Source organism: Prionailurus bengalensis, chromosome C2 (assembly GCF_016509475.1).
Source record: "Prionailurus bengalensis isolate Pbe53 chromosome C2, Fcat_Pben_1.1_paternal_pri, whole genome shotgun sequence".
NCBI classification, from domain to species: domain Eukaryota; kingdom Metazoa; phylum Chordata; class Mammalia; order Carnivora; family Felidae; genus Prionailurus; species Prionailurus bengalensis.
Genome location: NC_057350.1, coordinates 8,547,703 through 8,571,978, shown reverse-complemented (window position 1 = coordinate 8,571,978; position 24,276 = coordinate 8,547,703). Strand labels below are relative to the sequence as shown.

The window sequence follows — 24,276 nt, the reverse complement described above, 5'->3', positions numbered from 1 at the left end:
TATTAGATTATTCTAGGCCTTTTTGCAAAAAGGATTTTACAATAAATTACATAAATGCATACAATGCAATTATATATTTTATATATACAAATGTAGATATACATATATACAGATACATGTATGTATACGTATATACACACATAATACACGCATAATATACATACGTATTCTGGTCTCTAAATATTTTAAAATAAGGACTTGAACACAGACCTAAAAAGGCTGTCGGGTGTTCTTGCACATGTGGGTCACCAATTTGTGAGCATCCTAACACCAGGAGAAAAAAGGGAAACTTACCAGTTATGTTTCACGATGTTCTTGTCCCCTAAGAGAAGCATAATTATTCTTGACAGTGACAGAGCTTTCTCCCCTGGAACCGCATTTGTTTAAATGGCAGTTTGCAAAACACTGCGTCCCCAGCACCTCTGAAGCATAGCAAGGATTTTCTCTGTGCTGCTTCCTACTCTGGCCTTCGTTGTAAGTGGACGGCATAATACAGTAGCAACCAGGTACACCACTCCCAAATCTCACTTAATCCAAGGACAGATTTTTAAACTGCACTGACCATTTATTCGTCCGCTTTAAAATAGCAGTATAGATAACCCACTTTTAGAGCTTCAAACTTACAGTCAGAGAACATAGGAACTTCTCATTGCATACAGCAACACTAGATTTTAAGAGAGAGAGAGAATCCAAAAAGAAATAACTGGGCTCAAAAACTAGATAAGCATCACGGTGGACCAGAACTGGAAGACAAGTAAGCGATGAGCAAGGGTGAAGCCATATCTTCCACTTCCTTGCAGGACAGTGGCAGTTGGGAAGGGAGTTCCTGCATAGACACAAGGCCTGAAATTGTGTCACTGGAGAAAGACACGAATGAATGCCCTCTGAGGAAGGCCTTAGCCCCTCCAGGATAACACAGGGCTAACAAGTTAGGAGTAAGAAAATGAAAAGGCTTAACAAAGTGATAACCCTAATGTTTCACTGGACAAACCCTGCATATAGCCTTCTTGGAGTTTGCTGAATTAAGGCTCTAAGGACCAGTCTCTCCACTCCTGGTATGGAGAGGTCATGGCTTCTGTCTGTAAGTCCTAAGCATCTCTAGCTTTTCCACGTTCCTTAAGAGCTTTGTAACCCCCCCTTCCCGGATACCGTAACTCCATCGAGCCAGAATAGGAACTCTCCAGGTTTGCCCTTAGATGCTTCAAGATGTCGTGGTCTCAGAAGACATCATGGGGAAATGTGAGCGTCAATTCTGTATACAGCTCTGGGTTATAAAGAATGGGGACCACGAACATGGTCTGAGTGAACATTAACTGGGAAGTGGGTGAGGTTCCTTCTTGACCATTGGACTGAGGAGCACTGTCACCATTCACGCCCAGAAAGGCAGGCAGACAGAGGAGTAAACAGGCACAGGGCAAGCTCAAGGATGGAGCCTGGCTTCATCATCCCCAGAGAGTAAAGGAAAAAGGGAAGGATGCAAAACTAAGACATCAGGGGGTCTTACTGTGTGTGTACCTGATTCACAACTTACAGTCCCTCGACACTCTAAACTGTGGTCCCTGGACCAGCAGCAGTAGCATCACCTGGGAGCTCACTAGAAATACAGAACCCCAGGGTCCACCCCGGACCTACTGAATCAGCATTTGCACTTTCACCAAATCCCCAGGTGATTCACAAACACGTTAAAAATTGGAGCACTGTTGAAGTCCACTTCTATCACTCCCTGGGTCTGGGTCGCTCTGGACCGTTAACTAGACTCTTCCAAATGGTTGTGGAGAACAGACTAGGAATAGAACCACAGACTAGAAGTTTAAAAGCAAGACACTGTCATTTAGGAGAACATCACTGCAGGAAGGAATTGAAGTGCTCACCAGCCAGCAACTGAACACCAGCTCAGTAACTCCTCACCATGACTGGCTTTCTACGGGAAAAGCCGACCCAGTCTCTAGTCTGCACTTAGGAGGCATGCCCTGGAAATGATGGTTTAGGGACAAGGCAGAGTGTTAACCAAAAGAGTGTCACTCCCCCAGAGGACCTGTCCTCCCCCATTAAATAGATTAACTCTTCCTCCCCAGGGGAAGCCTGTCCTACTGACATTAGCTCTGTCTGCCTTGGGAAAGCATTCTGAACTCAGTCAGATGGCCAGAGCCGAGAAGGATAGTTTGTGAAGGGAGCTTAGTCTAATGGGAAGCGTTTAGCAGATGCTGAATTTTAAATAGCTGTAACTGTAAACAGTTCACGTTTAGCAATTGAAGTACATAGTCTCTGCTTTATACGTAAGAGAATCTGTTCCCTCCATCGGTGTTGGGAGTGCTAAAACAAATGATATTCACAGAGCCCAGGGTCTCAAGAATGACCATCTGTTTGAAAAAAATATCCTCCAGAAAAATTATTTAAATACAAATTTGGTTGAAATCATGAGGTTTTTGTTAGTAAAAGCTATAACATTCTTTAACTTTTTGAATGTCTGTGGTATGTTTATTAAGCCAGAAAGTGTCAGGGTGACTATTGGCATATGCAGTTAACTGTTAAGAAAATTAAACAGTTTGAAGCCAATAATCCTTTTTATTATTGGTTTAAAACCAAAAAGAAAACTACAATTTGGACTGATAGAAACAAGATACCAGGAAACGTTTAAATTAGAACTGGGCGGCGATCAGGGCCTCAAAGGGGAAAAAAAGTTGTCATTTTAAATCTTGCTGATTAACAAATGCCAGGCCCCAAAAAGGTACAGATCAAACCAACCAACACCCCACCCTTGGTCAAAGACCCCACCTTTGGTCAAGGATCGATTCTGGAATCCCAATTTTTAAAAACATTTATTCCAAATAGGAAACCTTTGTATTAAATGCCTTGTACAGTTCCATAAACTATTCCTTATAATTATATAAGAAAGCTGAGAACTTACTATTTTAATTGCATTTTATTTTTATAAACTTTGGTTATTTTTCTAATATTGTTGCTTTTGGAAGTTTTATATTTATTAAAAGGACTCTAAGTTCTACACAGTTATCTGTAATTAAAAATACAGATAATAGGGGCGCCTGGCTGGCTTAGTCTAAAGAGCATGTGATTCTTGATCTTGTGGTGGTGAGTTCAAGCCCCAGGTCAGCTGTAGAGATTACTTAAAAAAAAAAAAATAATAATAATAATAATAAAGGCAAAATGTGAATTTTGACCCAAGAATTAAAGGATGCTTTCACATAAAACCTTAAGAGCTTATATTCAATATGTCATTTCTTCATTATATGGAATGCCAAAATAATAGCTATGTCCCTGCAGTAAAAATAAACATGTTGACTGAGAATAGGTCAAGATAATGCTAACTAGGGAAATCATTTGAATTTATTCATTCTAAATCTTGGCATAACAGTATGTAACACATTAAATTGGTAAGAGAGTATTAACATATATTTTAAAAGATGTAAGTTTTAAGATAGGATTCAGCATAGTTAAAATTTATTTATCAACTATGTAAAATGTATTGATTCTAATATCAGTTGTTCAATAATAGGCAGAACCAGTTTGGCTAAAGATCGCACACACATGTATCTTATAACTGTGGTTTAAGTGACAGTATAGGGACATGGTAATGAGGAAATGAAACTTCTAGAGAACGTTGTAGACTGAGCTGATTTCCAGGTAGAATGGCCAGGCGGACCCTCCTCCAGTAAGTCAATATCTGGAGGATGCTGGGGACCAGTTGCCAAATTGTACCACCTTGTACGAACTTGAAACTGTCAGCTATTAGAAGACCAGCACCCGTAAGTTGAAAGCAGAATAAAACAGTGGCAGAAAATTCTCCATCAGATAAATATACAATGAGCCACACCAAACAAGAGTTTATGAATTACTAAACATCCTTCCTGGGATACTAAGAATCAAGGGAACTGTAGGAAAATCTTGAGATCAGTTCAGTATATGATTCATATGAGCTTTAATGCTCACATTAGTATACTGTTTTAGAACATGCACATTGTTAAATCAAGCAAAAGACAACTTGATTAATCAACATAAAGAGGAAAGGAGATAAAATTAGAGGATCAAAAGAATTTTGACTTAGAGCACCTCAAACTATCAAAAATAGAAACTCATGTCTTTAAGAGAAAAAGAAATACCTCTTCCAGCTTTGCTCACGAAGATGGCCTCAAAGCAACTTTACCCTGAAATGCACCCTAGTGCTCAGCTCCCAGTGTGCGTGCTATTTTCTCCATTAAAAGGAACCAGAGATCCTCGCAGAAACTCCTGGTGCAGGTGTTAAGGCAGTGCCTACTCCAAGACACCTGTGCCAGAAAGAAGGTAAGCTTCAAAGAAAAATAGAATTGTGTCAAAAGGATACAGGAGCAACCCCCCCCCCCCAGCCAAATCAGGACAATTTGAGTATCAAATTGAAATGCATTAAATTTATGAAGAGCCATGAGTTCATGATGATCCACAATAAAAGTATTGTGAGTCTTGTTATTTGATTACAGTTGTACTGACTCATTTATCCTATTGAAGGAAAGTTAGTAAATGCTAAGTTCTTCCTTTAGAAGGCTATTTCTGAGCCAAGGGAGAATCATCAGTACAAAGACCCCATAAGCTGTGAAGCCAGAACTGAGAGGGCCAGAATTCAGTTGGCTCTCATTTTAAGGCTCCTGAAGAGTTGGGTAGTCCTAAAAATATAGCAGAGTACAAGATGTCCTTAGGTCCAAAGATCTTAAAATTTCGATGAATCTTGAGAATTGATCACCCAGTGTGGGAGCTGAGCTACAGGCTTCTCTGGTTCAGAAATAAGTAATGCTTAGGGGCGCCTGGGTGGCGCAGTCGGTTAAGCGTCGGACATCAGCCAGGTCACGATCTCGCGGTCCGTGAGTTCGAGCCCCGCGTCAGGCTCTGGGCTGATGGCTTGGAGCCTGGAGCCTGTTTCCGATTCTGTGTCTCCCTCTCTCTCTGCCCCTCCCCCGTTCATGCTCTGTCTCTCTCTGTCCCAAAAATAAATAAAAAATGTTGAAAAAAAATTAAAAAAAAAATAAGTAATGCTTTGACTTGAATCAGAGAAGGGCTAAGTGATTGCACTCTTAGAGATTACAGAATCATTGATAGGATCGTGATAGGTAGGATTCAGTGTCTCATTAAAGACTCTGGAAAAAAAACAGCAAAACTCTCTGATGATAAATGATCTCAGTTAACCAGGGCAGTAACTGTTTTCTTAAAAAAACATCCATCTTCTAGGGCACCTGGCTGGCTTATTCAGAGGAGCATGCAACTCTTGATCTCAGGGTTGTGAATTTGAGCCCCACGTTGGGTATAGAGATTACTTAAAAATAAAATCTAATAAATAAATAAATCCACCCCCAATCCAATAAAGTTTTGAGTTAAATATAGACAGGCTTAGAAGAAACAAAACCATAGATGTATATTTCTGGATTAGTAAGGAATCTATGTGTATTTAGTATGTATATGCCTGAAATGTGTTAGACAATGAGGCTTTTTTAGGCCCAGCTTTTAACTTGAAATCTTACTAAGATTTTTAAAGAATATTGAAACATCTAAGACAACATCGGGTTTGCCGTACTGATAAGTTTAATTTATATAAACTGTTTAATCAAGCAATTGAAGTACATAATAAGGAAATTTAATTTAGGAAGGACTTGAGGTCTGGACAGGGATGCTGAGTACCCACTGCAGGAGGACCGTCCCCACCTGTCACCATGTCTGTGTCTCTTCTGTCTCTTCTCATGAAGGAGAGCAGTTACAATCTCTAGAAAAGCATATCTATAAATATACAGATGTAATTGCATGTGTGGTATGTCTCTAAGCAGGAGGAAGAAATGTGCTACAGTACTACATGTCAGCAGTTGGAGAAAGGAAAATGCTCCACAAAGTGATACGTGTGGCACCTCCACACTGTCTCTAGTCTCCAGAGAGTTCCAGATCTCCATCCCACCCCTCCTTCAGGCCAAGTTCCCTACCTCCTGTCTTCGGAACGAACAGAATAATCTCCTCTCCAGAACTAACATAATAACCTCCTAAGGATTCCTTCTGGGCCTTCCGCTTCCCACTGCTCTGTAATCCAGCCCATCTCTGCATTGTGACTTACTAAAGTCAGCTCTGACCACATCACTCCCCTACTCAAACCCTTCAGGGTCTGCCCTTACCCACCAGGAAGTTCAGGGGGGGCCTCATGTGGCATTCGAGAACTTTGCACTGTACCCAGCTAGCCTGGTCTCGGAGTGCCATCCGCCCGTTCCTTTATTCACTCCACATCAGTGCACCATGCACTAGGCTAATCACTACGTATAGTCTTCCATTTAACCCTGTCAGCTCCACAGGGTGGCTGTTGCCCCCATCTTGCGGAGGAGCTGTTGAGTGACTCACTCAAGGTGCCACGACTGTATGGGGGAGCTGGAGGCTGAATTTCTATCTTTCTGACCCCAAAGTCCTTCACCAGATGAACTAAACACGTGAGAGCAAAGAATGCTCTACGCACAACAATAATACATAGAAATCAGACTGGAGAGGGAACAGGGACAGAAGGTTCAGGCTGCTGAGCTGCCAGCCCTGAGGGCAGCCTTTTGTATCCAGATCAGACAGGCTGTGATGGTCTAGAACTTGGGCACACCCAAAAAGCTGTAAGTGAGATTGCACCAAGATCCTCCAGGCAAAGAGCTGGCTCGGAAAACAAAGCCTGTTCCAAAAGCCAAAAGAGGCTTGGGATACAGTTTCTGTACAACAGCTGAATGTCACTGATTGAATAACATCTTAATCACAAGTATAGGAAAATTAAGTGGGTAAGACCGTCTAAATGCTATGTGGTGGTATCCTGGATTGGATCCTGGAATTAAATGAACTTCAGTAGAAAGACTAGTGAAATCTGAAGTCTGGTAGTTCCATTAATGTACTAGTTTTGATAAATCCATGGTTGTGTAAGATGTTAACACTGGAAGAAGCTGAGCAAAGAACTCTGTACTATTTTCACAACTTCTGTAAGTCTAAAATTATCTCAAAAAGTTAAAAAATTGGGGGATGACCTTCTACTGAATTTCATTGGCACTTTTCCCCCTGTCCCAAACTAGCCATGTGGTCTTCACATCATTTTCTCTCTGGACCCCGAGTTCTCAACTATTTAAAAAGAATGGAGTGACACACACCAGATCATCTTCAAACTCTAAAATTCTGGGATCTGGGGCGCCTGGGTTGCACAGTCGGTTAAGGATCCAACTTCGGCTCAGGTCATGATCTCACAGTCCGTGAGTTGGAGCCCCGCATCGGGCTCTGTGCTGACCGCTCAGAGCCTGGAGCCTGTTTCAGATTCTGTGTCTCCCCCTCTCTCTGACCCTCCCCCGTTCATGCTCTGTCTCTGTCTCAAAAATAAATAAACGTTAAAAAAAATTTTTTTAATAAATAAAATTCTGGGATCCTACTACATTTACGTGATTGACATTACAAGGACGTGATTTGCAGTGACATCTTAGTCATATTCATAATCCTGGTATTTAGCACTGTGCTAGGATGTACTGGGTGCTCAATAAAAGTTGTTGAAACTAAGCTGACTCCTATCTCAATTTGTAAGAGGAGGTGTAACTATTACCTCTTTTGCCTATTTGGCCACTAGAGAGCGAAGTGCTCACAAAATTCTCTCCCCTGAAAGCAAAGTTATCTTCATCCAACAGACAGGAGTGGTCCTTTTCATCCCAAGTACATAAAAATCCATTCCTGGTTGGGGGAAGGGAGTCACCATCTGTGAATAGTTTCCTGCCCATCAGACAGGACCTCCAGTTGGGGCGATTAGTACCATAAACTTCCAGAAGATTAGACACACACACATGGTACTCAGCAGCTTCAAAAGTCTAAACCCCCTCAATAGATCAGAGACTGAACTGCAAACAGGGGAGCCCCACTCACCTCGAGTACATTGTTGCTGTCTTCCTATTTCCTGAACAAAAGGTCTCACTTTTAAAAGGCTGGTTGGGAAAAGGTCAAATGAATGACTGTGGCAGTTGACTAAAACCTTTACAACCAAAATGAAAAGAGCATCAGCACTGTATCCCCTGAGCCTGTGTGAGGTGCAGTTTGTATAGTGAAGCAGTTTGTATAGTGAAGTTTGTATAGTGAAGGCCCTCATCTGGACTCGGGCATCCTGGGTTCAGATTTGCCCCAGACCCCCAATTCCCCACCTGGGCACGGACACGTACAGTGATCATACGACTGTGAGCCGGTACCTCTGTACCCATAGCTCTCCTGTGAGAATAACAGTACCCACGTGGTGCTGGCTGAGGACTAAGAAGGAGGTGGGCACACAGGGCTGAGTAGTGCCTGATGTGATCCAGGGACAGCCCACCTGGACAAGTCAACAGGAGGGGAATAGATGGGCAAGGTGCTTTCATTTCATCCTTTTAGGATGTTATTATGTCCATCTAACACAGGAAATTCGGGCTGTGGTCTACCCAAAGCAGGGTTCTTTCAAGAGGATCAGCTTGCCTTCTGAGGCATGGAAAAGTGTGTTTGCCCCCAAATGTTCTTGAGATGATCAGTCACTATGCCTCACGCCTCTACCATTTGAACCCCTCCTGTAGGTTAAGTCATTTAATGTCCCAACAGAATGAGATTTAAATAGAAGTCGGTGTCAAGTTCTGGACTACTGCTTGTATTAGTATCTATCACATCAATTTAGAAAATTCAGAGTAGACGTCCATCTCTGCTCACGCCCACCCAGTGTCTAGGAAAGAGGACAGAACCATTGGGATACAATTTGTTGGGTAAAACCCAGGACAGAGCCTGTCTGAGCCCTGAGAAAAGGGCAAGAAAGACCAAAGGGACATCAAGGGACAACTGGGAGAGTGACAGGACTGAGGGTCAAAAGTTTCAAGAGCCCTTCGGCAGAGCACCCTGAGAATGTCACCCAGCAAAGCACAGATGAAGATAATTTACCAAAGAGCAAACTCAGCCGGAAATTACAGACGCTTCAGTAACACCAGCACAGATGAGTTCTCCCCTTGTGGCTGCAGGCACCACATCATAACTGAATTTTCTCCCTCAGCCAACCTGGACGTTTTTTTCCTAGGAACTATGACATGTGCTGAGGGAAAGCCAATCACTGCTTAAACAGGAAAAAAAAAAAAAAAAAAGTCCTTTTATAAACTTTTGCTACTGGAAATTTCATGGGTCAGAAAGCAAAGTTTGGTGGAAAGAATCGGTGGGAAAATAGGAGTGTTTTACATGCAGCCTCCCACTTTCCCAGGCCATCATGGCTTTGGTTTCTTATTTTCACTGAATTTGTGTTTCCATAGAGGCACAAGCATCATGACTCCAGGAAGGGACCCAGAAAAGCAGCCATGGCCCTTTCTGGTGTCCTTTGCTTTGCAGGTTGACCTGTGATTATTTGTTTGCCTGATTGTTTACAAAAGTTTATTTATTTATTTTGAGATGGAGAGAGAAAGCATGAGCAGGGGAAGGGCAGAGAGAGGAGAGAGCAAGAATCTCAAGCAGGTTCCACACTGCCAGCATGGAGCCCAACAAGGGGCTAGAACTCACAAACCAAACCGTGAGATCATGACCTGAGCCGAAGTCCAACATTTAACCACCTAAGCCACCGAGGCACCCCAACCTGTGATTTTTTAAATGTATTTATGCCACACTTGTGGTGAGCATAACATAACATACAGAGTTGTCGAATTGCTATGTTGTACACCTAAATCATTGTCAACTACAGTTCAGATAAACAATTATAATATAGCAGCGCTATCAACAATAGCCAAATTATGGAAAGAGCCCAAATGTCCATCAACTGATGGATAAAGAAGTTGTGATGTATACACACACACACACACACACACACACACACACACACCATGGAATACTACTCAGCGATGAAAAAGAATGAAATCTTGACATCTGTAACAATGTGGATGGAACTGGAGGGTATTATACCAAGCAAAATAAGTGAGTCAGAGAAAGATATATAATTTCACTCATAGGTGGAATTTGAGAAACTTAACAGATGATCATAGAAGAGGGAAGGAAAAATAAGATAAAAACAGAGGGAGGCAAACCATAAGAGACTCGTAAATACAGAGAACAAACTGGGGTTGAGGGAGGTGGGAGGAGGGAGTGGGGAAAATGGGGGATGGGCATTGAAGAGGGCACTTGTTAGGATGAGCACTGGGAATTGTATGTAAGTGATGAATCACTGGGTTCTCCTCCTAAAGCCAAGACTACACTGTATGTTGGCTACCCTTTTTTTTTTATGGTAGCTAACTTTTGAATAAAAATTTTTAAAAAGAAACTGTAATATAGCTAAACAAAAAAATAAAATGAGTTTCTGCAAATCCCACTTCTTAGCCTCAAAAGCATTGCAGGCAGTTTACAATAAAATAATATAAATCTGGTGGAATAAAGGAGAAATTCAGACTGTGGAAAAGGAAGAAGTAACTCAGTAACCACAGAGTTATATGTACAGTGTTTAAAAATGCTCCTAAAGCCCTAAATAGAGACAAGGGCCCGTTCCTAGGGAAGCCAAGAGCAGATGACGCAGCTGAATTGGAGCTGCTGTATACAGCCCGCTTTGAACTAGATTTCAACCCCGAAAAGATGATTGCATCCAGCCCCCAGTCAGGCATCTTGAATAAGAAAAGAAAAAGCAAAACCAGAAGAGCAGGAGGCGATCAAACGCTTCCTTTCTATAAATAACTCCCCCTAGGGGAATAAACAGGCTCAGAGGCCGGAAACCCGAGCTGGAGAACCCACCGAGGAGCGCCCGCACCTAGTGCCTGGTGGAGCCGGACCGGCACTTGACCTGGCAAGACGGAGCCCCGCAATCCGCGCAAGCACGTACCTGTTACCAGGGCCCGGGGCCCGCGCGGCAGGGCCGCACCTGCACCTGCCCGGTGAAATGCACCCGAATGGGGCGCGGGGGCGTCGCCGCCAAAAGCAAAGCAGGTGGCAGCAGGGGCGTCGGAAACAGACAGTGGGAAAGGCCAGGTAGGGATACCCCTCGGTGGGGCCCCACTGCCGCCGCACAACCCCAAACTCTGACCGCTCAGGCACCGCTGGCCACACTAACGGGGACTTCTGGCTCCACCAAGAGCACCTTCTCGCGTCGCTCGTCCACTTGGCCGCCCAGAACACTGCCTGGCCTGCCCCAACTTTCTCCTGCCTGTCCTTAGGTCTTGCCTTAAACGTCAAAGTGTCACCTTCTCAGGGAGGTCTCGCTGGACCGACCCCTAGGCTAGGTGAGCCTCCCCTCCCCACCTTCCACACACTCCAGCAACATCTCACCCACCTTGTAATTGCTTGAACCGTGCGTCTGCCTTCTCTTTGAGGCTGGAAACTCTCCAAAGGCAAGGGCAGGATCTGTCTTTATTCCTGGTACATAGTGAAATGAAGGTGGCTAAAGGTTTTGCTAAATAAGAGGGAAAAGTAGCCAAATTGAGCCCCTCTTGATGGGATGTTTGGTGAAGGAGATGCAGAGTATGGGTTTAAAATTGCTTATTCAGTGCATTGCTTTGCCGGTGTCACTTCTTCCTTCATCACAAGAGGGACTGAGATCTGGATTTACTCTTCCTTTCCTAGGGGCCCCTGGTAGATTTCCATTGCTACCCCAAGCGTGGATTCTGCCAGCAAGAACTTGAGCCTTCCCCATCTGTGTTTTGGGGAATAGGGAATTCATTATCCTGTGATAGGACCTTCAATGACACATGATGTCTATCAGGAATACTGCCCACCCTCTCCCTCCCCCCCCCCCCAAAGAAAATAAAGGAGATAAATGCAAAGACTAAGCATCTGGGAAAAGGAATCCAGTCTGACCTCCAAGTAAGTGGATGGGGATGGCTTCAGGTCAGAGAAAACCTCAACTTGAGATCTACCATCACTGCCGAGGATTCTCATAAAAAAAGGAGAATTCAGGGGTGACCAGAGTGCATGTCTTCAAGAATAATTGCCGACAGATACAAAATATTCCACATCTGAGAGTTCCATGATTTTGTTAAACAGTCTTCTGTTGGGCTGCTTTGTTGTTTTTTGTTTGTTTTTCCCCAAGTGATTGCTCACACAGTGCTGAAGAGCAGGGTCCTATACAAAACTTTTTAGCCACTTTTCTGGTAATTGTTCAGCATATATTCCTACGTTCCTATAAGTGAAATTACTAGGTCAAAGGATATGAACCTAAGACTACAGCAACCTAAGGCCAAACTTCTTGAGTGTTGTATCATTTTATCTCCTAATGGAGGATTAGGGGCTATTTTAGCACAGCCTTTTTAAAGAGTCTTTGCTAAAAAAAATAAAATTAAAAATAAAGTTAAAAATCTTTACTCCATTAATGAAAAATGGTATCTCTTTGTTTTCTTTTAATTTTTTAAGTGTCTTTGAGAGAGAGAGAGAGAGAGAGAGAGAGAGAGAGAGAGAGAGAGAACCAGCAGGGGAGGGGCAGAGAGAGAGAGGGAGACAAAGAATCCAAAGCAGGCTCCAGGGTCTGAGCTGTCAGCACAGAGCCCGCTGCAGGGCTGGAACCCATGAGCCATGAGATCATGACCTGAGCTGAAGTCCGCAGCTCAACCGACTGAGCCACTCAGGCGCCCCATGATATCTCTCTTTAAAAGAGTAGTTCTTGGGGTGCCTGGGTGGCTCAGTTAGTTAAGCATCCGACTACAGTTCAGGTCATAATCTCACAGTTCATGAGTTCAAACCCTGTGTTGGGCTCTGTGCTGACAGCTCAGAGCCTGGAGCCTGTTTTGGATTCTACGTCTCCCTCTCTCTGCCCCTCCCCTACTCGTGCTCTGTCTCTCAAAGATAAATAAACATTAAAAGAGTAGTTCTTCTTTCCTTTTGAATTACCAGAAAAACTTTGTTTTTCTATGTTTTACTGGCCATTTGCATTTCTTCACCTGTGAAGGAGATTCACAATGCACATTTAAACGGGAAAAGAACTAGAATATTGCCAATACCTCTGTACTTCTTATCTATCTCATCCCACAGACTCCTCATCCTCCATTTATTTTTCCATTATTATTCCATTTATCATTCCCTTGCTTTAAAAATATATCTTAAATACAAATGAGCGTATCCCTACAAAGTACATTGTTTTGGGTTAAATTCAATAAGTGCACTTTTTGGGGCACCAGGTGGCTCGGTCGATTAAGTGTCTGACTCTTGATTTTGGCTCTGGTCATGATCTCACAGTCATGAGTTCGAGTCCTGCATCAGGCTCTGTGCTGACAGAGAGGAGCCTGCTTGGGATTCTCTCTCTCCCCCCATCTCTGCCCCTCCCCTGCTCAAGCTCTCTCTCAAAAATAAATAAACATTTTTTTTAAAGTATGTATACTTTTTCTTCAGTAAGTGCACTTCTGAGCCTTGCATTTTTCTACGCAATCTTTCTAAGATTGACACATATAATTTTGCATAGCTGCATTATAGTCCTTCTCACGGCTAATATTCTAGTGCACGACTACAATATCATTTATTTAGCCACTGTTCAAATGATGGACATGGGAGTTTTTTCCAGTTTGTTTGCTGTGACAGACAACGCTGCTCTGAACGTCCCCTTGTCTCCAGAGCCTGTGAGCAAACACTTCTCGGGTGTGGACCCAGGAGAGGGATTGCTAGGCTGAGCTAATAATGTTCGGGTTTAAAAGATAATGCTAAACTGTTTTCCAAAATAGTTACACCAATTTACCTCCAATTACCAGTGGTTTTTATCTGTTTTCAACTGAATATCTTTTAGGCCAAATACTTGTTCTTTTTTTTTTTAATGCTTATTTATTTTGAGAGAGAGAGATAGAGAGTGAGCAGGGGAGGGGCAGAGTGAGAGGGAGACAGAATCCCAAGCAGGCTCCTCACCAGCGGCGAGGAGCCCGACACAGGGCTCAAACCCACGAACCGTGAGATCATGACCTGAGCTGAAATCAAGAGCCAGACGCTTTTTTTAAAAAAATTTTTTTGAATATTTATTTATTTTTGAGAGAGAGACAGCATGAGCGGGGGAGGGGCAGAGAGAGAGGGAGACACAGAATCTGAAGCAGGCTCCAGGCTCCAAGCTGTCAGCACAGAGCCCCACGAGGGGCTCGAACTCACGAGCCGTGAGATCATGCCCTGAGCCGAAGTCGGACTTTTCAACCAACTGAGCCACCCAGGCACCCCATGCTGTTCTTTCTGATTTGCAATTTATACTGATTTTCACATCTGCCTTGGAGAATTGTGAGGTTGTCAAACACAAAACTTCACATTGTGGTTTTTACAAGAATCCTCTGGAGGCAGTGAGCCAGCTAATCACAAATCCCTTATTGTGCACCAAATTTAGGCCACGGTGGCTTCGATTAGACCCATGGTTCCCAGGACAATGGCAGGGGTGTTACTAACCTATGAGGTCTGCTGTGGGGTGCCTGGGTGGTTCAGTCAGCTAAGTGTCCTGCTGTGAGCTTGGTGTGGGGAGTTTTCTTAGTGACACAAGAGTCCTTTGCACCGTAGCTCCAGCAGCTGCTTTTAGAATCTCCTGCTATTTGTAGCTCTATGCCGTCACCTCCCCTGTTACACACAACCTTCTATTTAAACCAGCCACTCTTGGCATCTTGAACTACTACTCTTCTTAAAGCTCATAAAAACACTCACACACTCTTCGATTTGGGATTCATAATTGTGGGCATTTATTCTAAAAATGGTAACAACCGGCGCCTGGGTGGCTCAGTCGGTTTGAGCATCCGACTCTTGATTTCGGGTCAGGTCATGATCCCAGGATCATGGGATTGAGCCCCGTGCTGGGGCTCCGCATGGAGCCTGCTTAAGTGTCTCTCTCCCCCTCCCTCTACCCTTCTCCCCCGCTTTCTCTCTTAAAAAATAAAAAATTAAAAAGTAGTAAATAAAAATGGTAACAAAAGAAGAAATTATATTCATAAAGATATTGATAGCAACATTGAGTGATTTTTTAATTGGAAAATTTACTTTTTTATTTTTTTAATTATTTTATTTATTTTCAATTTTTTTTATGTTTGTTTATTTTTGAAGGAGAGAGAGAGACAGAATGTGAACGGGGTAGGGACAGAGAGAGAGGGAGACACAGAATCTGAAGGAAGCTCCAGGCTCTGAGTTGTTAGCACCGAGCCCGATGTGGGGCTTAAACTCACAAGCCATGAGATTGTGACCTGAGCCAAAGATGGACGCTTAACTGACTGAGCCACCCAGGTACCCCAAATTATTATTTTAAAGTAATCTCTACACCTAACATGGGGCTCAAACTCCTAACCCAAGATCAAAAGTCAAATGTTCTACCAACTGGGCCAGCCAGGCACTCCTTAACTGGAAATTTTTATTTATTTATTTTTAAGTTTATTTATTTGAGAGAGAGAGAAAATCCGAAGTAGGCTCTGTGCCCTGTCAGTACAGAGCCTGATGTGGAGGTCAAACTCACACACTATGAGATCGTGACCTGAGTGGAAACCAAGAATCAGATGCTCGACCGACTGAGCCACCCAGGCACTCCCTTAATGGGAAAATTTTTAACATTCAACAGTAGGGAATATATTATGCAAAGTGGGTGTGTCCACTAAGTGGGACAAGGTGTGACACAGACTTTTCTTCTTCCCTGAACCATTTGAGATTAGTTGCAGAAATCGTGTCTCTTCACCCCTAAGTATTTCAGGATAAATTTCCTAAGAATAAGAAGGTTCTCAGGGCACCTGGGTGGCTCAGTCGGTTAAGCGTCCGACTTCAGCTCAGGTCACGATCTTGCAGTCCATGAGTTCGAGCCCCACGTCGGGCTCTGGGCTGATGGCTCAGAGCCTGGAGCCTGCTTCCGATTCTGTGTCTCCCTCTTTCTCTGTCCCTCCCCCATTCATGCTCTGTCTCTCTCTGCCTCAAAAATAAATAAACGTTAAAAAAAAATTTTTTTTTAAAAAGATTAAAAAAAAAAAAGAATAAGAAGGTTCTCTTACACAACCACATTGCAATGTTCAAATGTAGAAAATTTAACATTGATCAAAGGCCGATATCTCGTTCAGTACATGCTCATATTTTGCCAATTGTCCCAGTAACATCCTTTATGGCAATATTCTCTCTTCCAAAGTCACACATTTCATGCAGTTGTCATGTCTCTTTATTCCCCTTTAATCTGGATGGTTCCTTAATCTTTGTCTTTCGAGATCTTGACAATTTTTAAGAATGCATCTCATACCATTATCCCTCAATTTGAGTTTGTCTAAGGCTTCCTCATGATCCAATTCAGGTTATGCATTTTGGGCACATGATGTCAGGTCACCCTTATTGATGATGCTGACTTTGATCACTCGGTTAAAGTGGTATCTACCAGATTTTTCCACTATAAAGTTTCCTCTGGAGGGGTACCTGAGTGGCTGAGTTGGTTAAGCACCCGACTTCGGCTCAGGTTGTGGGTTCGAGCCCTGTGTCAGGCTCTGTGCTGACAGCTCATAGCCTGGAGCCTGCTTCAGATTCTGTGTCTCCCTCTCTCTCTTCTCTTCCCCTGCTCTCTCTCTCTCTCTCTCTCAAAAATAAACAGTAAACACACACACACTATAAAGTTTCCTGTGGAGTGAGCCTGCGTAGTATTCCCCAACAAGCTTTCAACCAGCAGATTTAGCATCCATTAACAACTCCTGCCTGAGTCAGTGATTGCTATAATAGTTGTAATGGAGTTACTTTTCTAACTCTGCTGTTCCTTTAGTATTTATTAGCTGGCATTCTACTGTAAAGAAGGGCTGTCCCTTTTACCTCTGTGTATGTATTTGTAAGATTATCTGCTTTTTAGTATCATTCTGGACTTACGCGTCCTTTTTTTTCTTTTTGTTTTTATTTTATTTTTGAGAAAGAGAGAGAGAGCAAGCAAGCAGGAGAGGGCAGAGAGAGAGGGGAGGACGGAGGATCCGAAGCAGGCTCCACACTGACAACACAGAGCCTGATGCCGGGCTCGAACACACAAACACAGGAGCCGTGAGATCATGACCTGAGCTGAAGTCAGACACTCAACCGAGTCACCGAGGCTCCCGGATCCTTTTTTTTTTTTTTTCCAATGTCATAATTCACCACTGTCATAATTCATTTTGATTTCAAATTGCTGCAAATTTGGCCATTGGAAGCCCTGTCAATCTGCCCCCACTGTGTCCTTCCTGGCCTGTTTCCATCATTATTTGAGCACCTCTTAGCTCTCAGCTGGCACTTCAACCTGTTCCTACCTTCTCTTTCACTTTCCTTGCCATTACTCCAGGGAGCGCTGGACAATGGTGTTTAGAAACCAAGATACGGACACAGGAATGCTCCTGGCTCTTGAAGTGGTCCTGTTCCCCAGGCTCTTTCAGCAGGCAGATCTAGGAAATAGATTCTGATCCACAGAGCTCTGGTTCCAATCCACAGAGCTCGTCCTTGCCATCCCTCCCTCCATGTTTGTGACACCCTACTCCCAGTGAGAATCCTGCCTCCCATCAGTATTATGTTCGTCAATGTACTTAATCCCACAAAACGCAGAAAATATTTTCAGAATGGCTACACCAGACCACTGCCAACTAAGCGAAGTTCACAATTTCTTTGTAGTTTTGTTTGCTTGTTTACACACAGAAGGTATACAAAGATTTGTGTTCAAAAGTAATTTGGGTTTACTTTCTCCCCTGCAGTTAATTTACTATACCATTTAGTTCATTTGTTTACTTCTGTTTGTATTCAATTTTAGTTTTCTCTTCCCTCATCTTTGTTGATTTTACTTTTTGCTTAAAACACCGTTTCTGAAAGTCAAAACTACTCCCCAAAAGTATGCTTGAATACATGTCATTCCCTCTTAGAGTTTCACCCCATTGCCACCCAGCCACTGTAAGTAACCAATTAGTTTCTAGTTGATTCTTAAGTTGTTTTTTTTTTTTTACTAAAAAGCAGATACTTGGATAGTTTACTCTTTACCCTTATTTTACATAAAAATAGCATAATGTACGTACTTTTTTGTATGTAGCTTTTTTTCACTTATCAGTATATCCTCGAAATCATTCCGTATCAGTTCATAGAGATCTTCCTCACTCGTTTTTAACAACTGCATAGTACTTCCTGGTGTGGATGTCCCGGTTTGGCCAATCCATTGCCTATGTATGTACTGGCACTAAAATGGTTTCCAAAATTTTGTCATTGCAAATAATGCTGCAGTAGGTAACTTTGTACACATACATACTTTCATATTGGTGTAGGTGTTTCTTGAGGCTGAGTTTCTAGCTGTGGAACTGCCGGGTCAAAGGGCAAACACCTATCAAGTTTTGTCAGACGTTGCCAAGTTCCCCTCCACAGGAGCCGTAGGCTCTTGCAATCCCACCAGCAGTGAGTGCCACACAGCCTGTCCCTCGCTTTTGACTTTTGCAAATTGGATTGTGAGAAATATCGCTGAGTAATATGCATTTCTATTAGAAGAACCAAACTTTTTCACTTAAGAGCCCGTTTTATACTATTTTTTGCAGATTGTCCATTCATGTCTCTTGTCTTTTTTAAAACTGGAATTTTGAGCTCTGGTTCCCTCAGTCTTATTGACTTATCTGTACCTGTGACATACGTTGCAAATATTTTCTCCCCCTCTTTTACTTTCTCTCCGGTAGGCTTTCGTTTGCCCATAAAACCATTTTTGTTTTTCTCTTTTGTTTTTTGTTTTTTTTTTAACATTTATTATTGAGAGACAGAACATGAGCATGGGAGGGGCAGAGAGAGGGGGAGACACAGAATCTGAAGCAGGCTCCAGGCTCTGAGGTGTCAGCACAGAGCCCGACGCGGGGCTGGAACTCACAAACCAGGAGATCCTGACCTGAGCGGAAGTCGGACTTTACCGACTGAGCCACCCAGCCGCCCCAAAACCATTTTTGTTTTTCAATGTTGGCAAACGTACCAATATTTTTTTTCCCTCGTATCTGGATGTGGGTCACTGGAAAGCCTCCGCCGCCTCCACGCTACAGAAAATTCACCCGATTTCCGGCCGCGCAGGGGCCGGTCCTGCTGTTTCCCGCCACCACTGGCACCTGGCACACGTGCGTCTATGACCAAGCCGGGCGGAGGGCGGGGCCTCCCGGCGGCGGCGCCGCGCGTGCGCACTGGCGGGCGAGTCCAGCTGGCCGGGGCACCCGCAGGGAGGAGCGCGAGGGCGGCGGCGCTGCGGATCCCAGAGGTTTCCGCGCCCTTCCGGAAGCGCCGCCCTCTCCCGCGGGCCGGAGAGGGTCTTCCGACCTGCCCCGCGGCCGGGACCGCGACTTGGCCCGATCCTGTCGCGCCCCCTCGGCGGCCGGAATGGAGGCGGGCCAGCTCCTCTGCCGGGATCGCCTGGGGTCGCGGGAGGGCGTGAAAACGCCGGGGCTGTCGCGGCGCCCGGCGCTCCTCTAGCGTTAGACGCGGGACCACGCTCTTGGGGAAACAGCCATTGGGTGCTTCTCTTGTACCAGCCTTCTGTCCCCGCCTTGTCCCTTGTAGACTTTTTTTTTTTTTTTAAATCCTCCATGCAGCCCTCCAGTCTCTCATCCCCTTACAACTGCCTTATAGATCCTCCCTCGGGATGCTCAGCAAAAACAGAGGCTCTCCGCTGGCCTTCTCTGGTCGTTCTCCCTAAGGGGGTTCTCTCTCCTCGTACAAAACACGTGGTGTCTTGTCCTTTCCAACACCAACAACCAGGTCTCCGATTCTCTGCCCCCACTTCAGACGCCAGCCACGTTTCTGTCCCGCCGACTACAAATTCCTGGGTTCCCGCACCTACCCCTCCAGTTTGAACACTCAGACCTCAGTAAAGGGCTTCACTTCCTGCTCCCCGTGTACCGTGAAGGAGGCAACTCAGGAACAGTGCGATGGAGGAGAAGCTCAGAAGGGGGGATCCAGAGCTCCCGTGCCTTTTGCCGGGGCCCCACTTGGCCCCAACCCGAACCCTTCCGTTTATGGGTTCATAGGATTTCATTTAGATAGGTGGAGGGTGAGGTAGGTGACAACCCTCTTACTCGGTTGGTTCCCAGCTACCAGGATGGTTCCCCCATCCTGAGCCACCTGGGAGCCCACAATTATCACCTCATTCACAAAACTCAGTTGTGGTTGTCCTTGCCAGGAACTTCCAAGGGTTTAGGAACTTTGTGCCAGGAACTGGGGACAAAGACTCAATATATTATTTATACCACACTCCCGCAAATCCATAACCTGATCTAATAATCATGAGAAAAGCATCAAATAAATCCCAACAGAGGAAATTTCTACAAAATACTTGACCTGACCTTAAAATTGTCCAGGTCATTCAAGACAAGGACCATCTGAGAGGTTTTCACAGCCAAAAGGAGCCTAAATTGATAGTTAAATATAATGTGTGTGCCTGGATGGGATCCTGGTACACAAAAAGAATATTATGGAAAAACAGAAAATCTGAATAAAGTACAAACTACAGACAATCTATATTGGTTTATTAACTGTAACAAATATACTGTAATAATGTAATATGTTAATAACGGTAAAATGGTTTATAGGAACTCCACTATCTTGCGAAATTTCTGTAAATCTAAAATTATTCTAAAAATAAAGTTTATTTTTTTAAAAAAATTTGGAAAGGCCCTTCAGTTTTCTGGACCCACCTTCTTTAAAAGGCAAGGACAGAATATGTAAATCACCACTTTAAAAAAAAAATTTTTTTTAATGTTTATTTATTTTTGAGAGACCGAGTGCGGGAGGAGCAGAGAGAGGAGACACAGAATCTGAAACAGGCTCCATCCAGGCTCCGAGCTGTCAGCACGGAGCCCGACTCCGGGATCAAACCCACAAACCATGAGATCATGACCTGAGCCAAAGTTGGATGCCCAACCAACTGAGCCACCCAGGTGTCCCATAAACCACCACTTTCTTTTACTTATAGTCAGTATGCTGGCAGGTAGGAAGATACTAGAATAGAACCTTCTGTGAGATGCCATAATGATACCTGTATATCAGTTACAAAGGGAGGATGAGGAAGAGCTCCACCTGTTAGAGCTGCAAAGGAAGTGATGCTGACCTAGTCCCTCAGTGCATCAACCTGAACAAGGAAATACAAGGGGTCAGAGTGAGGAGAGGAGTGGGGTGAGATTTATTTGGGGACAGTCCTGGGCTTGCTGAGAGGTTTCTTCCAGCCCCTCCTACCAGGAGTAGCCCAGAGAGTGTCTTAGTCTGTGTCCCTGCATTTGGAGGACCCTGTGGACATGCGTCTGATATCCTGTAGGAAGTCCAGTTGGACCGACCAACTGCTTTGGTGGCAAGGCTCAAAGTTTGCAGCTGTCTGCAGTCCTTCTAGAGGTCCTTGAATCACTTGTGGGCCTTGGGGGAGAGTAGGAGGCTGGCATTGAATCACTGAGGGCCCTGCCCAAAAGGGCTGCCTGGGGGCAGAGGGCGGAATGCTGGATTCCTAGGGCTGAAGAAGTTGCAAGTTAATTCCCCAAATCAAGTTGCATTTGCCAGAATCGGGAGATCGGCAGCCAAGAATTCTCCAAGTTGGAAATCTCCAAAGAAATTCCAAAAATACCCACGAGAGGAAAAAGACCTGAACAACAGCCCCAGAGAGCATGGAACCTCCCGTCACCAAGGAAGTCAACAGAGAGCAGCAAGCTCCAACCACACCCCTTCCTGCAGGCAGGCACCTGCCAGCTCCTGACCCACAGCTGGCCTTGGAATGGGGCTTGAAGGACTGATTAATTGCTAGGACTAGAAATAGTTTCTGAACTGAGAATGAGCTTGTGACCGAAAGTAACCCTCACATTATCTCCTGCCTAAAATGAGCAGAAAAGGGTGGGGCCTACGTTAGGGGTTGAATCATGTCCCCCCACCCCCACCGAAGAAGATATTTTGAAGTCCTAACCTCCAATGCTTTAGAATGGGACCTTATTTGGAAATGGGGTCATTGTACATGGAATGAGTTAAGACGAGGTCATCCTAACAGGAAGGATGCAGCAGTGACGACCAAGGCAGAGACTGAAGGGACACAGCAACCCACCAAAGTGGGGAAGAGGCGGGAAGGACACCCCCCCCCCCCGCAGGTTGCATAGGGAGCATGGCCCTGCTAAGAATTACTAGTCCAATTCTAGCCTCCAGACCTGTGAGACCATAAAATTGTTGTTCTAAGCCATCCAGTTTGCGGTACTTTGTTACAGAAGCCCTGGGAAACTCCTACAGCCCCTTAGAGTTTTCATCCCGGGCCATGAGACTATTTCCCTGGATGCATTTAAAGAGATGGTGAAAGGTAACGTTGTGTTCAACGTGTTCCATGAGTCATACGTACAATATGCTACTTCCTCCAACTGCGCTGTCGAATAAATCTCTCCAAGGGACAAGGGAGTGTGACAGGCTCCTGGCATTGAAGCCTAGGCCCATAGGTGGTTCCAAAGGAAAGAGGACAAGGTATAGTGATGACAAACTCAGGCACCTCTTCCAAGAATATAGCCTGCAGATAGAGTCACATATGTGCAAAATGCTGTCTGCCTGCATAAGGTTATTGGCTGAGGCACTGTGTGTAGTCACAGAAGGTTGGAAACCACCTAAGTGTCCATCAGGTAGGGACAGTTAAGTAAATGTTGGTACTCCACACACTGGCACACTGCACAACTCTTAAAAAAAAAAAAAGAGGAGAATCTCTCTGTGCATTGATATAGAAATAGAAATATCTAGGGGCTCCTGAATGGTTCCATCTGTTAAGCATCTGACTTGGGCTCAGGTCATGATCTCACGGTTCATGAGTTCAAGCCCCAAGTCGGGCTCTCTGATGACGGCTCAGAGCCTGAAGCCTGCTTCAGATTCTGTGTCTCCCTCCCCCTCTCTCTGTCTCTGCCCATCCCCCACTTATGCTCTGTCTCTCTCTCTCTCTCTCTCTCTCTCTCTCTCTCTCTCTCAAAAATAAATGAAAACATTAAAAAAAATTTTTTAAATAGAAATACCTGGAATATAGTAATCTACCTTCTGTGCCAAAGGCAGAGAGGCTGATAAGAAAATGTAAGTGTATTTGCTTGTATTTGCATAAAGAACCCTGAAGCCTGCACAAGACACTTTGAAAAGTTGGCCACAGGGGAATGCCGTGGAAAGCCACAGGAAGAGGAAGGGGACTTTTCACTCTGTCACTTTTTATATTGGGTTATTTCTGAGCCATGTCACAATCTACTAATAAAACGTAATGAAAAATGAATAAGGAGTATGTCAAGACAACTGGTTTTCTAGAGTGAGGAGTAAATTGGATACACAGTTGACCTTTGATAAACATGGGTTTGAACTGAGCAGGGGTCCACTTAGATGCGGATTTTTGCAGGTTTTTCTCCATAAATACAGCATAGCACTGAAATGGATTTTCTTTTATGATTTTCTTAATAACATTTCCTTTCTCTAGGTTACTTTACTGTAAGAATACAGTACATAATACGTATAACACACAAAATAGGTGTTAATTGACTGCTTACGTTATCAGCAAGGGTTCCGGTCAACAGTAGGCTATTAGTAGTTAAGTCCTGGGGAAATCAAAAGTTACGTGCTTGGGGCACCTCGGTGGTTCAGTTGGTAAAGCGTCTGACTCTTGATTTCAGCTCAGGTCATGATCTCACAGTTGATGAGATCGAGCCCTGCATAAGGCTCTATGCTAAGTGTGGAGACTGTTTGAGATTCTCTCTCTCCTTCTTTCTCTTTCTGCCCCTTCCCTGCTCATGCATGCATTTGCTCTCTCTATCTCTCTCAAAATAAATAAATAAATAAACTTAAAAAAAAGTTATATGCTGGGGCAGCTGGGTGGCTTAGTCGATTAAGCCTCTGACTTTGGCTCAGGTCATGATCTCACAGTTCATGAGTTCCAGCCCTGCGTCGGGCTCTGTGCTGACAGCTCGGGACCTGGAGCCTGCTTCAGATTCTGTGTCTCCTTCTCTTTCTGACCCTCCCCCGCTCTCTCTCTCTCTCTCTCAAAAATAAATAAACATTTAAATAAAAATTTTTTAAGTTATATGCAGATTTTTGACTGAAAGGGAGGTACACTCCTAACCCCCCAAGCTATTCAAAGGTCAACTTGTATTGAATATCAAGTAACTATGGAGATCCAGGATACTCAGCCAAGAGGTTAGGAATTGATCAGAGAATCATCTGATGTTTTGAACCAGTACATAGCATCAGGAAAAATCGCTCAAGACAGCGAACAGTCTAGATCAGAGGGAGGAGAGACTGACATGGGGAAGGTGTGAAATGATGTCTGGGACCAGTAGTGTCAATGGGACTGGAGATAGGGGGTTTCAAGAAAGATCTAAAAAGATAAATTCCAGCTGAACTTCATACATATCAAGTGCTGCTTGAAATAAATGGGTGATCATCGTAGAAGTT

General features: G+C 44.1%; 1 protein-coding gene across 3 annotated transcripts in view; it reads right to left on the bottom strand.

Moving 5' to 3' along the window:
* Window positions 1-11,114, bottom strand: part of HLCS (holocarboxylase synthetase) — a 229,096-nt gene extending 217,982 nt beyond the window's left edge. For 2 of the 3 annotated variants that reach the window (XM_043593624.1, XM_043593626.1), the window contains exon 1: window positions 4,119-4,702. The gene's annotated coding sequence lies outside the window, so the exon portion shown is untranslated. Of the gene's footprint in view, window positions 1-4,118; window positions 4,703-10,816 lie in introns of those variants that run through there. The other variant, XM_043593625.1, reaches the window with a different exon arrangement.
* Between the last annotated feature and the right edge of the window lie 13,162 nt (window positions 11,115-24,276).